This window comes from Gymnodraco acuticeps, unplaced genomic scaffold (assembly GCF_902827175.1).
Source record: "Gymnodraco acuticeps unplaced genomic scaffold, fGymAcu1.1, whole genome shotgun sequence".
Taxonomy (NCBI): domain Eukaryota; kingdom Metazoa; phylum Chordata; class Actinopteri; order Perciformes; family Bathydraconidae; genus Gymnodraco; species Gymnodraco acuticeps.
Genome location: NW_022990238.1, coordinates 11,794,665 through 11,810,194, shown reverse-complemented (window position 1 = coordinate 11,810,194; position 15,530 = coordinate 11,794,665). Strand labels below are relative to the sequence as shown.

The 15,530-nt window shown below is 37.6% G+C and overlaps 1 protein-coding gene and 1 non-coding gene across 8 annotated transcripts in view; one reads left to right on the top strand and one right to left on the bottom strand.

The window, feature by feature from the left end:
- Positions 1–4,660: 4,660 nt before the first annotated feature.
- trnat-cgu lies at positions 4,661–4,732 on the bottom strand. Its single transcript has one exon. It is a non-coding gene; the product is annotated as a tRNA-Thr (tRNA).
- Positions 4,733–8,435: 3,703 nt separating this feature from the next.
- Positions 8,436–15,530, top strand: part of axin1 (axin 1) — a 31,202-nt gene continuing 24,107 nt past the window's right edge. Inside the window, exons 1-2 of one of the 7 annotated variants that reach the window (XM_034220204.1) lie at positions 8,436–8,450; positions 12,681–12,866. The gene's annotated coding sequence lies outside the window, so the exon portion shown is untranslated. Of the gene's footprint in view, positions 8,451–8,544; positions 9,332–12,680; positions 12,867–14,846; positions 15,017–15,530 lie in introns of those variants that run through there. The other 6 variants (XM_034220206.1, XM_034220203.1, XM_034220200.1 and 3 more) reach the window with 6 other exon arrangements.

Genomic DNA, 15,530 nt, shown 5'->3' with positions numbered 1-15,530 from the left:
ATTGCATTACAGAGCACCTTTTAAGTTGTCTTTTTTTGCAAAAATAATATCATTACTTTCATGATACACTATTGTATACATTGTGATACACATATTTTTTTGGTATAATGTATGAGTATAATGTGCACACTTTTACTTGTCTATGTTACTATACATATCATGGGCGTAGGAAGCATCCTCAACGTGGGTGGGACAATTTGACGCGGGGTGTGGGCAGGTGGTGGAGGGAGGCGTGTGGTGCAGTGGGTTGTGCGTTGGTGTTAGGATCAGGGGGGCACAGGCTCAAACCCCACTGCAGTCAGCGTGTCGTTGTGTCCCTGATATACTTCCCCCCAAATTGCTCCTGTGGGGATTGTCCACAGTATTGAGTATGTTAGTCGCTTTGGATAAAAGCGTATAACAAGTAACATGTAATGTAATGTAATGTTTTTTTTAATGTTGAAGTTAAAAGCATCAATCTGGTGCACTTTGAGAGCAAAGTTAGGGACTAGATCTATGGATACATACATCTCTCAAGACCCATATGAAACAGAACTGTTTAAGACAGACTTACTTTTTTTAAATGCATATTTTACAAATCACTCCCCTTTTAAACTGTATTTTAGTTTGACTGTCGTCTGAGCTGGAATTATTTCATACCTGTTATTCTCTTATTTTGTATAATGATCATATAAAAGATGTGCCTTGGAAATACTTGTTTACATGAGATAACTTAGACTAAAGTCTCTCGTTCACTCTCTCTCTCTATCGCTCGCTCACACAAAATGCGCTCCTCGTGCCACACACATAGCCAAGCTATGACACACAAAGACCCATAATAACTTAATGCTGTATCCTATTCTTTTCGATGGCTTTATTGTATGATATGACAGATGAACAGATCGCCACTGGGCTTACAACTAAAGACACAGCTACGCACAGAACGCAGCATGTGTACGGCTCTGAGAATCTGCCTTGGTACAAAGTAGCAGGGAAAACATGGGACGGAGTTTCATTGATTTGGGCATTCTCTCAATAAGCAAGTGGAATGGATTTGATAATGAAGCACCGACACAGCGCTCTACAAAGGGCGGCGAGTGGATAGACCGATGCACGGACTTTCCACATGGTAAACTAATCATTTTAAAATGTGGGGGGGACTTGTCCCACCCTCATATAATGGCTGCGTCGCCCATGATACATATTTTATTTCATTCCAAAATAGAGCAACTGTAACGAAATGTAATTTACCGCAGGGATAACTTTCAGCTGGGCGGTGGTGGCGAAGTTGATAGGGACTTGGCTTGGCAACTGGAAGGTCACCAGATCAAGTCCCGGCAAGAGCAAGTGCCACCGAGGTGTCCCTGAGGCACCGTTCCTTACACTCTTCCCCGGGCGCCGTTCAAAATGGCAGCACACTGCTCCTAACACTAGGATGGGTCAAATGCAAACAATTTCCCCACGGGGATTAATAAAGTATATCAATATAACAAAAAATATCAATCTGTATCCTATTTTGATGCTGCCTGGTAAATTGTAGAGCTGGCATACAAACCCTGGTTCCAAACTGACCTCATATGAAGATTTCTGAAGTGGTGTGGCCCCCCTGAGGAAATCCTGTGATTGTGGAAACGCCCATCCACACATGTGCATGACAGCGTGGTGGTCACAGTGATTGAGAGCATCTCTCTGCCGGGCGAGCTGACTGAGCCTGTTCCACGCTAATGTCGTTCTTTAATCCACTGTTTGGCTCCCCAGCCGAGAGCCAGATGGAACACAATGAAGTCCTGGCTTACACAGCTCAAAACATAAACAATAACAACCATGTGCAGAACAAAGTATGACTTGCTCCCAGCAGAAGATTTGGACTGCTAGTATAACATGGTGTGTGGTTTCCAAGTTTATATCACATTGATTGTGATAATTTACCACAGATGAACTAACTGTATTTTTCAATTATTTAAAATGAATGAATAACAACTGGAGTGCTGTTGAGTAGCTACACAGTTTCAAAGGAATACAATACCGAAATGTATTGTATACAAATCCATGTTTAGTTCAGAATACTACTGCCCACACAAACAAGGAAATCAATGTTCCAACAGCAGACCTGCTGCCAAGTTAATAGGCATGCTTGTTGCAGTCTTTTGTTCTCCTCCTCATATTTTCGTCTCTGTTGTGTGATTTGTTTCCAATAATTTGTTTTGATTGGCAAGTGACATGGAGACATTAGAAAAGAAAACAACACATCCACTTAATATGGAAGAAGACCTGCAACCTAATAGAAGCTTACTTACTTATATGGTGAGAGGTCTTTATTTTAATATTGGTCAAAAATGCTTAAACACACACTAGACATTAGTTCAGCAGTAGTTTAGTTTATTGCTTATGCCTTCAGCAATTAGATTAAACAATACATTATTTCAAAGTGAAAACTAAATATAAACCATAACAGCTTTGTTGCGTTAAGAATGTCATAAAACGTAATATCATAGCAATACTTTAGCAGTAAAAAAAGCGTTTTTTAATTAAATTTTTCTGTTTACTTTTTGAAAGTATAGATGTGTTTTTTTAACATATTGATATTATTAGATATAAAAGACAAAATCATAAAGAAATAGACAGAATACTTTTTTTTATATTCTATCAAGATGTCATTGGGGGAAAATATGATACATAAGAGTGTTGTTTACAAGTGTACTAACATTTGAATAGTGACACAGCACAAAACTCACCCAATAACATGGCAGAATAAGAATAGGCTTGTACTTTGTTGCAATAAATGCAGAATTATGTGTGCACCATCTGTTATAACCTTAAGCTTCCACCAGGGGAGCAATTTACAGAATTACATGAGTTGATCAAAAAAAGGAAGCTGACAAAAGAAAAAAAATTGTCAAACGGTTCCAAATAATTATGTTGCCATTTAAACAAGTTTTAACTTTGCTTGGTGTGACCCATATGGCCAATTAGTTCCAACTTTGGAGGTATTTGTTGTTTAGCTGATGACAGCACATTTCCTGCATTGTGTTGTTTCCTAATTGGAAGTGCAGGCATTATTCCATACAATGCCACAACAGGCATTAAAAGTGTATATCGTTAAAACGTAATGAATGCAGATACGTATTGTGTTGCTATATCTGTTAAAATAGCAGGTGTGAAAAGGCAAACATATTTTGAAGGGTCCTGATAATTGCTTTCCTAATGTTGTAGATGAAATCTTATGAGACACACTCATTTCCACCAGTGGGATATGCACATACATATTTATGGTAAACATTCTTTTGAGATGACATTCTTCTCTTATTTGACCAACTATACTTTTACCAGATAATGTTGATTCAGTTTAAGTTATTTTTCTTTCACTATCTGTCAATCCATCTGTGAAAAGTTCAGCAGCAGGAGGGGATACAAACAATATGAATGAAAGTGCTTTGATTTCTTCATGTTTTTAAAATGGATTAGGGGACCATGAGTCATGAGTTTTATTACAGTATTGTTGAAACTATTCACAAGACACTATAGAGGTTACCATGGAAATGAGCTGCTGGTACTGCAGCATAACATATAATCATACGGCCTTGACTTAATCATGAATATGAATCTATTTTATTGCTGACGTGAAAAAAATCTGAGCACCCACTCTGCATAAACAACACCACTCCACCATGATATGAAATTACAATCAGAGGATAAGCTAAAGGGATAAAACATTGTTGTTTACATGGTTAGAGCTTCTGATTGTCATTGAGAAAAAAAGTTGCCATCTGGATTTTATTAAGGTATTGATTAGTTAAATGCAGCATTTCTCCTCCCACTGATGGTAGATGAAAATTGGGTTGTTGTAATGCTTTCGATTTGCTGACTGTTTTTTTATTTTTAAACACGGCAGCAGGTTCCAGGAGTGTCATTCCGATCACCATGTGTCAGTTAACAATGAGTCACTTTAACAGAAGGAATATAATGTTACACTGCAGTGTGAACCAGATATGAGTCATTCATGCTGCTACAACAAGCGTTGCCACGGAAACTGTCTGCCTTGTGTCTTCTGAGTATGTATGATTATAGTGAAATTATGACAATATGAGGGAAAACAGGAAATTGTTAGGGCTAATGGAACAAACATCATTAAATAATATTTGATTACATCAAGAAAAAGCACAAAGATACTAGTGAGTACAGTAAAAATGAAAGCAGATGGGATTATTGGCAATCAACTGTTCTTGGTTTATAACATAATCCTTGTTTTGAGATATGAATATATGTCTCAAAACAATCGTCAATTTAGAAGATATCTGCCATTTCTACCCAATTTGTCAGTAGCACAGAAACACGTTTATTGGCTTCAAATACAGTACTGTTTCAACATAGCTGCATTTTGCCTTACTACACTTTACATTAAGTTAATATAGATATGTTGATTGTTAACAGACCCCAGACAAGTGAGTAAAAACGCATGTATATCAGATATTACACCAATTAAAATACTCTGATAGGAGACAGAAACATACACATGTAGGTCATATTTGTGTCGTACTGCAAATTGACGAGATTGTACTATTAGCAGATATTTTTTTAATAACCACAGATCAGTAGAGTATGTACATGCGTTTATATTGTTACAATGTATTACGAAAGTACCATAGAGTGCCGAACAGATTCAAGTCACATGTTGTTCAAAAGGCACGGACGGGGTTCGAACCCGCGATCTTCGGTTTACGAGACCGACGCCTTACCACTTGGCCACCGCGCCTGCGCTGAAGCCAGGTCCTCTATGTAATAAGTATAACAACTACAGTGTCGCCGCTGTTTACCTATAAAGGTGTGGTTCTAACTAAAAACTATTGTCCTCTACATAGCAGTGAGGCTCGCCGTCCTTACTCGGAAAATACAGAGGAAATGAGCAGATGAGGTAGGTTTACAGAATAAATGTATTGCTGTCATCCGGCCACAAGGGGAGGCTGTTATCTTTAATGTGTGAACAACATGTGTCTTTTTAAAAAATATTTCAGAAAGCAGAGGTCTGTGCTCCAGTACCTCGTGTGTTCACAAAAGAAGCACTGTCATTACCATGAAGGTGAGAACTCGCTCTTTACAGGCTTTGTTTTGATAAACATGACTTGAGAGAAGTGCATGTACTTAATTAAAAAACAAACCAGTGCAGCTAATGCTACTTTCAGGCCGTAATACAAATGGACACCCTCCAAAAACGTGTAGGATGGAATACCACAGAATAATATGCTATTCTTGAAATCTTGATGTTGTGTCGTGAACTGGAAAGTTGATAGTTTGGTCAAGACTTCATTATCCTGGGATCTTGAATCACGTCAATCTACCCATTGGATTACAACATGTATTGTCCACATTGCTTAAAAGTGAAAGAAAACGTCAGGATTTAGCCACTTGAGTGATATGACCATCACTTTTTGAGAGACTTCATACAAACACACTCAAAACAATAAATACTATGCCACCAGATACTACCAGACTGAGACACGTTTGCATTGCTAATTACTATGAGAACCAGTCGGCTGCTATTATTTTTTTCATAGCAATACAATAATGCATGAAGCACAGACTGCATCATTTCACTGTCTTTGTTTCCAAAACATCAAAGATGAATGCTCGCCTGAGGGGCTTCTTTCTCTCTTTTTTGGATCAGATATCCTAGAGGCTGTGTGAAAAATGAATAAGACTCATTCCCATTGGGAGTGAGTTAGCAGTGAAAATCACAGATGTGGAGTTCACCTTGACCTGCTTATAGCAAGGCGTTAGCACACAGACCAAAAGAGGGGTCTGACTTGAATAAACCACTGTTGTTGATTTAATTCAGAACACTTTGAAATGGGACTGTTTCTCTGAAAATCCAGCCATTCTTAATTTTTCCATCTGTTCGAAATTTTTACCTAAAATAATCATTTAGACAGCAGTTATACCTGTTATGTAGAAATTGTTTTCAGATATGTGCTTTCAAGTCCAAAGGGAAAGTGTGAATGTTGACTGTAGAGCTGTAACCCTACTAAATATTTATGTTTTTATTTAGGATTGATGTTTTTTGTGGCATTAATATGAAAATGTATCCGTCATAAAGCAAGCTACAGAACCACTGATGATAAAAGGGGATAAGCATCCTTAAATTAGCTTTTTTTTTTAAATAGCTTGAGGTGCTTATAGATTATTTTATAATGTCACATGAAATTGTGTATTTAAGCAGCTCTTCTTAATTATCATAAACCCCAACATCACAACCTGAGAGACACAATGTGTTCCAGTCAGAGATCACATGGATCTGGGGCATTTTTTTGTTCATGTGGAGAACAGTCAGCAGCACACTCCCTGAGAGAATAAGAAGTATTACTGTAGCAATCTATTTAATTATTTATCAGGCGATTGCTTTGAAAAATCATCATATTTTTGCTGTGCTTCTGCAGGATACACCCCTGAGCCCTGAATATGTGGGAATATTAATATTTATTTTATTCACCAAACCCTTTTATTTTTTATTATTTTCTCATAAGACCAAGAGTGAGACGAAGGAAGACGTTCTTGTCTGCATTCTGGTAACTGACCAGCAAAATGGTATGCTGCACTAATATAGCAAGCTTCATTCTTTTTATAAGCATGTTAGCATTGTCACCTTAGACTTAGAGCAAAAATAAAAAAAACTGTATACATGAATACAATTGAAAGGCAGCTAATGAGGAAATGACCACAACTGTGTGTGTGTGTGTTTTAGAAATCATAACACCATTAGCCACATCTGAGCTAGCCCTCCTGACCATCTCTGTACCTCAGGTGTTCTCCAATTGAAGTCGCTCTAAAAAAAACAAGATATTGTAAATGAGTTGGCTATGGAGGTGTAATTTTGCTTACCTTTGGAACGCAGCCAGGCTAACTGATATCTACTGTTTTTAGTCAATTGTACTTCTCAATCAAACGATTATCTAGAAAATGGTGATAAATGTCAATCAGTGTTACCCAAAGCCCAAGATGATGTCCTCCAAGTCCAGAGATATTCAGTTTACTAACTGACATCAATTTCACTGAATCATTTTCTTGGACAATGAAAATAGTTTAGTTATGTGAAAGCTTGTGTTACCATGCAACACGGCTTTTAGCAATTTAATCTAATTTCCTTACATTACATATACATTGTATAACATAACTAAACTGAGCTTAACTATTATTAAAGATGTATGAGTTAAAATGGAAAAAACTTGGTTAAAGCAATGTTGTGCCAGGAAATATTTACTATCATACTGTACAACAACAAATATGTCCTTGATATCAAGCTGAATAACATATCAGACATCCTTCATTTCAGATCATTCGAGTTAGAGAGAGAGAAGTTCTAAATGTTTTATGTGAGGGACTGCGGATAGAAATGAGCTCAAAGCTAAATCTGGCACTGTTACGCTTGACACATTTGAATGTTTTAAGTGTTCATTACTGTGCATTGTCCCTGCCAAATAAACGATACGATAAAATAAATAAAAATAAGTTGTGAAGAGCCCATCCTTTTAGCATTTAGTAAGTAAGTTTAGTAAGTAAGCAACTAAGCATTTAGTAAGTAAGTTTAGTAAGTAAGCATGTAGTAAGTAAGTTTATTATAATGTCTTTAACGTGTACTCTTCCCTGTCTTTAACTATTTGTTGTAGTTGTGATATTCAACCAAATGCATGTTTGTGTATATATATATATATATATATATATATATATATATATATATAAATATATAGCACTGACAAGTTAAAATCTTGAAGTAATATGTGTTTTTGTATCACAATCCAGAGAAATGCAAGTGGTAGCCAACAGCGTGGGTCTTTGCTGGTGCTGTGTGAGAAGAAAATGGCTCATTGTGAGAAGGGTATGCTGATGTGACCCCGCCTACAGCCAGACATGCAAGTGTGAAATCCAGTTGAAAGGTAAGCAGCTGATAAAGCTATACAACAAAGGCGACATTATCTCTCCCCCTCTGTCCAAAACATCTTGTCATCCATCTCTCTTCTCCATACGTTTGCATTCACGTCCTCTTTCTCAACTTCTGCAGATAGATTTAATCAAATATAACTTTGTCATGCAGTTCATTGAAAAGCCTTCGGGGCTGAAACGTGTTATGTCTAAGAAACACATTTGATTTGACACTACTTAGCTTATGCTTTTCTTTTATTCCGTTTTTAATGTGTCTACTGAGCAATTAGGTGCACATCACTAATGCCTGTTGGGTCTGTTACCATAGCAACGATCCGATTGTGCAGACAATCATCTGGTCCTTGTTTCCTCCAATAGGGTCGCACTGCTGAAGCTGCAATATAAAGTAAAGATGCTCATCTTTCAGCAACACACTAGTAAGAATCAGAAACAGGTTCATGAGTATGAGGAAGTGTTGCAGAGTGGCAGGCAGGGGACTGCGCCCAGTCATGGCGGACCACAGAAACAAGATCCGACGAGCCACACAGCAGGAGAGGAAGGTGAGAGCATCTACCATTTTGAAATTAAACTCCTCTTATTGTTCAGTGAAAGAGTTTGGCGGAACAAGACAGTGACATTAAACAAGGAACGCCTTTGCATTCAGGCTTTGAACGCAAAAAGAGACCAAGTGTAACAAAAGGGAAGTGTCACTTTAAATGAAATGCACTGGTTGCATGAATGCTAACAGACAGACAGACTGCTTATAAAGATATACATGTAGTCTGAACCTTCTCAGGTTCAAATTTCACTTGGTGGGTTAAAAGAAATCCAGTTGATCTTTGCTTGGAAATAATGTCATTATTACGTTTCACAACACAGTTATTTATTCCACATAATCTATTGTTAATGAAAAAACACATTTTAAAGTAGTTGGATACAGTTGTGGCCTCATCAAAGAGACCTCCAAATCTCATCAATCAGAACATCTGAGGAAATGATGCGTTCAGGGACAATCATGGGGAGCTTTGAGACCAGGCTTGTTGAAATCAAAGGCCTGAGAGCTGAGATCTTTTTTTTTACAGGCTATCTGTATCCTTCAGAGAAAAAATAAATGTGGTCAGTTAATTTGCGGCTTGGAAAAGGACAACAGCAGCATGTTCAAGCTGCCCCCCTACTGGGCGGCCCATGAGCCTGTCGATGTGGTGGTTTGATGTTGGATGGAAAATAAGAACCCCCCACAACAAACAGAGAGGGCTGGAACAGAGAAAGAGAGGGTAGAAAGGGAAGAACCATCGACAGATGGACTCTGTTGTGATTAAAGATGGCGGCAGCCTTTACTGCAGACTACGAAGGACTATACTCGATCCATAAAAAAGCGGTGGGAGTTGTCTGCGATTCAACACAACAGAACCAAGAACCTCACAGTAAGGTAAACCAGCAGGTATGATGTCTGCTTTTGAATCTCTGAGGATGAAAACTACGGTTACCAGCAACTTTCCATTGTGTTGTGTATCGCTCTATTATGTCTGTTATCGTTGCTCCTCTCAGTGCCATACTGGTTTTGTTGTGTCCTCCCTTTCATCAAAACCGAAGCAAATCATTTGATTTGACCAGTGAATGTGCATCCCATGACCAGAGTCCTGAAGAGCCCGATAGACTAAAGGCTTAAATTAATTTTCATTTTTTCCAAGCCAGCAGACGTCTGACAGTGCACTTTCACCGTTTGGTACATGGTTACGGATGTATGTCTTTGTCATTATATCACCATAGGAAATATGTTCCTTCTTTAATATGATTGTTTTCTTCTTGTGGGAATATGGTGGTTTGTGAGCTTTAATATCCATCAAAATAAACTCAAGTCTGAAAATTGCTCAATCGTCTGTGCCTAATCCACTCCCAGGCTTGTTAGTCATGATATATTCAGCCAGGACAAAGGACATCAGCAGGACTCCAGAATACATTTTCTGATGGTCTTTTGAAATGACGCTTTTAGTTCAGAACTTAACACAGACATTGAATAAATGTAATATGATATTTTTTTTTATTAACACCCTGTCTTTAATAATAACTCAGTCTATCACATTAACGGTTTTGAGTGTCTGAATAACTAAAAGCCCCGTGTATGTTAACCATTTTTTATTTTGAGCGTTTTTTTTTAACATGTCTTGTCTTGTTGTTACTTTTGTTCTTCTCAACTTTTATTTACATTTTTTTAATATAGCCAGTTTTATAAAGTAAACATCTCTATTGTTTGCACTTCATTTATACGTCTTAATGGGCTTTTGTTCATCAGAGAGTCCTCAACAGAGATAAGCCTTTCTGCCAAGGCCTCTACTAGGGAGTGTAAATCCACACTGACAGGTGGAACAAAAGAATGAAAGGACTGAGTGGGAAACATTAAGTTGTCCTCTAGTAACACTTAACTGCAGAAGGATGTATGACAATTCAACAAATATTTGAAAACTTGAAAATAACCCCTAATAAGAAACAGATCTTTCACACCTTGCTTTAAAACTAGTATATTAATAACCTTTTTGCAAAGGTACACCATTTGCTTTTTTCTTCAATTCAAATAAATGTCACTGATCAGTCAACACAAAAAAGAACGAGTCTCTTATTCAAGGCCTTCAAGAACTAGATGTATTTATCTATTCTGACACAAAATACTTATTTTACATAAGCCTAGCTGATTTCATAAATAAACAGATCTGGAGCGAAGAATCGCCTTCTATTACATTACATTACATTGCATTACATTACATTGCATTACATTACATTACATTACATTACATTGCATTACATTTAGCTGACGCTGTTATCCAAAGCGACTTACAATAAGTACATTCGACCAGGAAGATACAACCTTGAAGAAAACAGAATCATATAAGTACATCAGGTTTCATAGAGCCAAAACATTTCAAGTGCTAGCACATTTCTATTGTTCCTCTGTCTGCGGAGCAGCTCCACAGGGCCAGTTGCTTCAGGGCTTCATGTTTGTAGTTGCTGAGAAAGGGAAGAGCATTTTTCTTTCCAGACATTTCTAGCTGTTCGAGGGATTCACTTACTAACCTTCTGGTCACACGACTTACTGGAATCTGTGGTGCAGTTTGCTGTAAAACATGTTTGTGAAGTAGGTTGCCAGTAGAAGTCAAAATGCCCTGTATTATTGTATGGGGATAGCAGGGGTTAAAAGTCTTAGTGGTGCAAATACAGCTTACCGGATGGATTAATGCACTGTGAATACATGAATTGTTGATAATAACAATTGTAATATAAGGCTGAATGCTCAAAGCTGTCTGTAATGAAATTATAATTTTATGATAATCCTGTTAGGTCAGTGATGATGAATGTATGCAGTGTTTGAAAGGTTATTTTTTAAGAGTAGAGGGTTTCATTTTTTTCTATTGATCCTATTTTGAAATAGTGGTTTGAGTTGACTCGATTCCAAATGAAATGACTTGAGTCTACATCTCTGCTACATACTTCCAAACAGGGAATATAGCAGCTCCACAATATCATTAGTTTGAATCCACTTGTGACCTGTAGCATACCTTTGTTCATCCTTAAAATAAATCAAAAGTTAATCTATGTTTTCTATGGTCCAGTTTTAAAACAAACTGGGAGATGCTATGAGTTGAAGGTCAGAGTCCATCAGAGTTCAGTAGATACTCAGAAGTCCACAGGGGAAGACAATAATACAAAACCAACATCATTTCATGATAACCCATATTTCTTCACTTTACTTATTTCCATCACTAAATATTTAACCTTGAGCCTTTGAGTGTGAGAAGTCTCATTTCAGAAACTGCTTTTGATTAGGTTTGACTGATGGGTAGAGATAACAAGTAGGAACTGATCAGAAAACCCACATTAGCTGTCTGCAGCCTAAGATTGACTAAAGTGTTACTTTTCCTTGATTCTCTTCACATACAGCCCTCCCTCTGATGATACAAGGCTCTTACCCCTGTTGCTGACGTTTGACAAAGCCCTGTATCATGTAATTTTGCTCTGAGGATATTTGATGTGTTCTGATGCCTGAAGTAATGGGGTATCTCAAAACTCTAAACTGTGACAAGTGGGACTATATGTGTTATGTCTTACCAGATGTTATGTCTACAGCAACAGTGTCACATGCTCTTGGATATGATGAAAAAGGATAAAGCGTAATCAAAACGTTTTTACAAGTACATCATTATGTTCAACAAGCCCCTCTTGAGAGTTAGCAGTGGAAAGTGTTAGCATCAAAATAATTATAAAGAACTAAAAGTAAAGGTTCTTTTCACAATATTTTGTTATTTTTGTATTATAATGAATACATTTATTTGTACATCACTTTCATGTTGCAGTAAAATAGGAACTTGTTTTTCCTAATATTCTTTTTAATTTTTTTTATTTCTTCTATTTCAACAATTAGACATTTTATACATCCCCAAAACAAACAAAATTAGTAGAAGTGGGATTATTCTCTCTTGTAGCTTGTGGATTTACCCCAACAAGTCAATTAATAAAGTAATATAAATAAAGTTTTATTTTAAGTAAGTGTTATTGCCTCTGATATATAGTGTAATAGAATGATAAAGTAGAAGCCAAATTGTAGTGCTTTTTTAATGGTAACTATCCCCCACTGGAGCTTGCCTTATCTTACTGGCATCATGAGAGAACGATGAATTAACATGGAAGCATATATAGAAGTATATATCTGTACATGTCTTACCTATTGTAATAATCATACATTAGTTCCTTCTGCTGTGTATGAAGCAGGCCTAACACATATCTCTTCCTCTCTTCAGGAACAAATGGATGGTAAAGATAAACTGTCATGGCGACGTTCTGCTTTGGCCAGGCCTTCTTCTGTCAAGGTGATGAGAGGGAAGCTGCCATTACTGCAGCCCTGTGTGTTAAAACATAATGCTATGGAATCCTCAGTAAATGGATGTACTGCTGGAGGATGTCTGAGGAAAACAATCAAACTCAAGGTAAAACATGTTTTATCTGTAAATTAACATTTGCATGAGATATATGGCCATCATGTCTTCTTTGAAAAGACTGGAAAGCTTTTTTAAGGCAGAAGCAGTCTAGGTTATTTGTGAGAACCTTGAAATGCTTGAAAACAATAATAGTAGATGGTCAGAGAAAAATAATCGATACTATGAAAGTAGAATGGAGTGTTTGAGTATCAGGATGCTTAAATTGTTGCTGCCCAAAATCAATTTTGCCTGGAGGAAGCTGAAGTGTGTTGACTCTTTTTCATGTTTTTTTCATGGCATAAATATTGTACGCACTGTGTACGCTGCACACTTTTCCTTTCTGTTTGAGCAGGCATTTCAGGTGATAAGATGAGACAGGGTGTGAAATATATATGCCTGCTGCATGGTTTGATGTAATTACATCATCAAATGTTTTTATGGTTTCCCATCAGCCTTTCATCTTAGCCTCAGTAAAACAGTGTGACTGCTGAAAGATTTCCTGGAATGAAAGCCTTTATTGCTGCGTTTGGTCTATCATGTAGTCTTTGCACTGTAAAGTCACATGGTAATGACAGGATTAAGCATGTCAAACAGTGCTGTAATATGTGGTAAATGTTCTGTTAAGGAGCATTGCCTGTATTTTTCAAAGTATTAGCAGTAGTTGTTACAATGTACATATAAAGGCACAATATTTAAGTCGTTTTGTGTGCCTGCGTTATTGTTGTAATACCACAGTGTTAAACGGAAGACACATGTAACTGCTTGATTTGGTTTTCAGTCATTGGCGTATTGGATTTGTTAGTAATTAACATAAACAAACCAACAACATCCTCACATATTATTTGCAAAGCTTTTGGTAATATTGAGCTGGGATACATATGATTCAAACAGAGGGAAATTATTGTTACATTACGTGCATCATAACTGTTTAAAGGTCATGCAAGGTCACTGCAATGTGTCTACATTGTAAACCTGACATGAAATCCACTGATTGCATATTGTTGAAGAAGAATTGTTACTATGCCTGTGTTCAGTTTGTGGTATTTAGGTAGTTGAAAATTGTCCTTTAGGTGTTGAAGTAAGAATAATGTCCCTATGTTTACCGCTGTCAGCTGTACTAGTAAAACTTCTAGGCGTAAAATTGAACTACAAAGTCCACCTGAATACACCACCAAGCAGTAAAGTTATATCATGACATTGATTTAACTGAACAACAAACCTGACCCAGTGAAGTCACCTGGTGCAGGTTTCATAAAAACCTGCAAACAAACACGTTCTACTTTTAAAACTGTAATGCAACACTCAGATGTGTAATGGGCAAATAAAGGACCTTTTTTAAAGAGGCACTTGACTGATTTGATAAATTAGGCTCAGTGTACCTGTCAAAGTGAGTACTGCCTGTTAATACTTCCCCATTGTCTTACAAGGAGAACAAATAACTGATCCTATCATGTTTTCAGTTTAAACCACACTAGGGATTTAAAATCAAGAAAAGGCACTGTCCAGCAATTTAGTTTTTTCATTCCATAAACTTTGTACACCTGCAGGACAACATATATGCAGCCGATGCAGAGTTGTCTTGCAGGTGCACCAGAATGAAAAACAAAATTGCTGTGCCTTTTTTAATGTGGGTGCATTTTTATTTATAACGTACAAACAAAACAGGCTCTACAAATACTTTGTGAGATCCGTATTGAATTCTTACAATGGTAATAGAATTCATATTCAATGTATGGATTTTCCTCCTACCCCAATAGAGGTTTGAATAAAAAACATATAGTTATACTGTAGGATATCTAATTTTATGAATTTTAGCCACATTTCAGTAAGCCAAAGACATAGAAAGGGAATTCTATGAGCTCATTTTCAAGATATTCATTGTAATTCTTATGAGACAGAAAAAAAAGCAGTGTAGCACATGTAGCAAACTAAACAGTGGTAATGTGTGTAGTGAACGGGCGAGGCGCTGTGCATCATCCGCGGTGAGCCTCCGCTCCGCACAGACACTGAGAGACAGTCATGGAGAGGCGGACAGCGGACTGTTTTCTTTGTTATTTTTAAAGTCTTGCGACTCTCAACCATGTCACTGTTGGCGGGGACGTGTGCCGGTCCAAATGTCCGATGCACCCGAAAGCAGCAAGAAGATTTTCACCGGTGAAGTATATGTCACTTTTTTCCTCCCGAGCTCAGAGATTGGGATTGCGGTATAGTCGGGAGATATGTGCCATCGCTTTGCTGCTTGTAAATCTGTTCGGGGATCGGTGTGGGGTTCCCTCTGTCCTCTGACGGTACGGGAAATGTTTGCGGTCGCCCTGTTGTTCGTTTAGTTTAGCGACTGTTAGCGGACACAGTACAGATATTAATAGATGAATAGTGTGACAAAGTTGTGCACTTGTCGGTCGGCTGCTGAAAGGCCTGGCACTGTGTGTGTGTGTGTGTGTGTGTATGTGTGTGGTGTGTGTGTGTGTGTGTGTGTGTACGGAGTTTGTTTCTGGCTCCCCTCCCCCACTCGCCGCTGCTGTTCTGCTCATTCTGGAAAGGCCAAGACATGAATGTGATGAGAGGCTCACTTCAAAAAAGGAACAAACGGATACAGTTGCAGAAAAAAGGGACATGTATTAGACTTTGCTGATATCACGCATACATTGTCCTGTGAGGCCACACACACGTCAC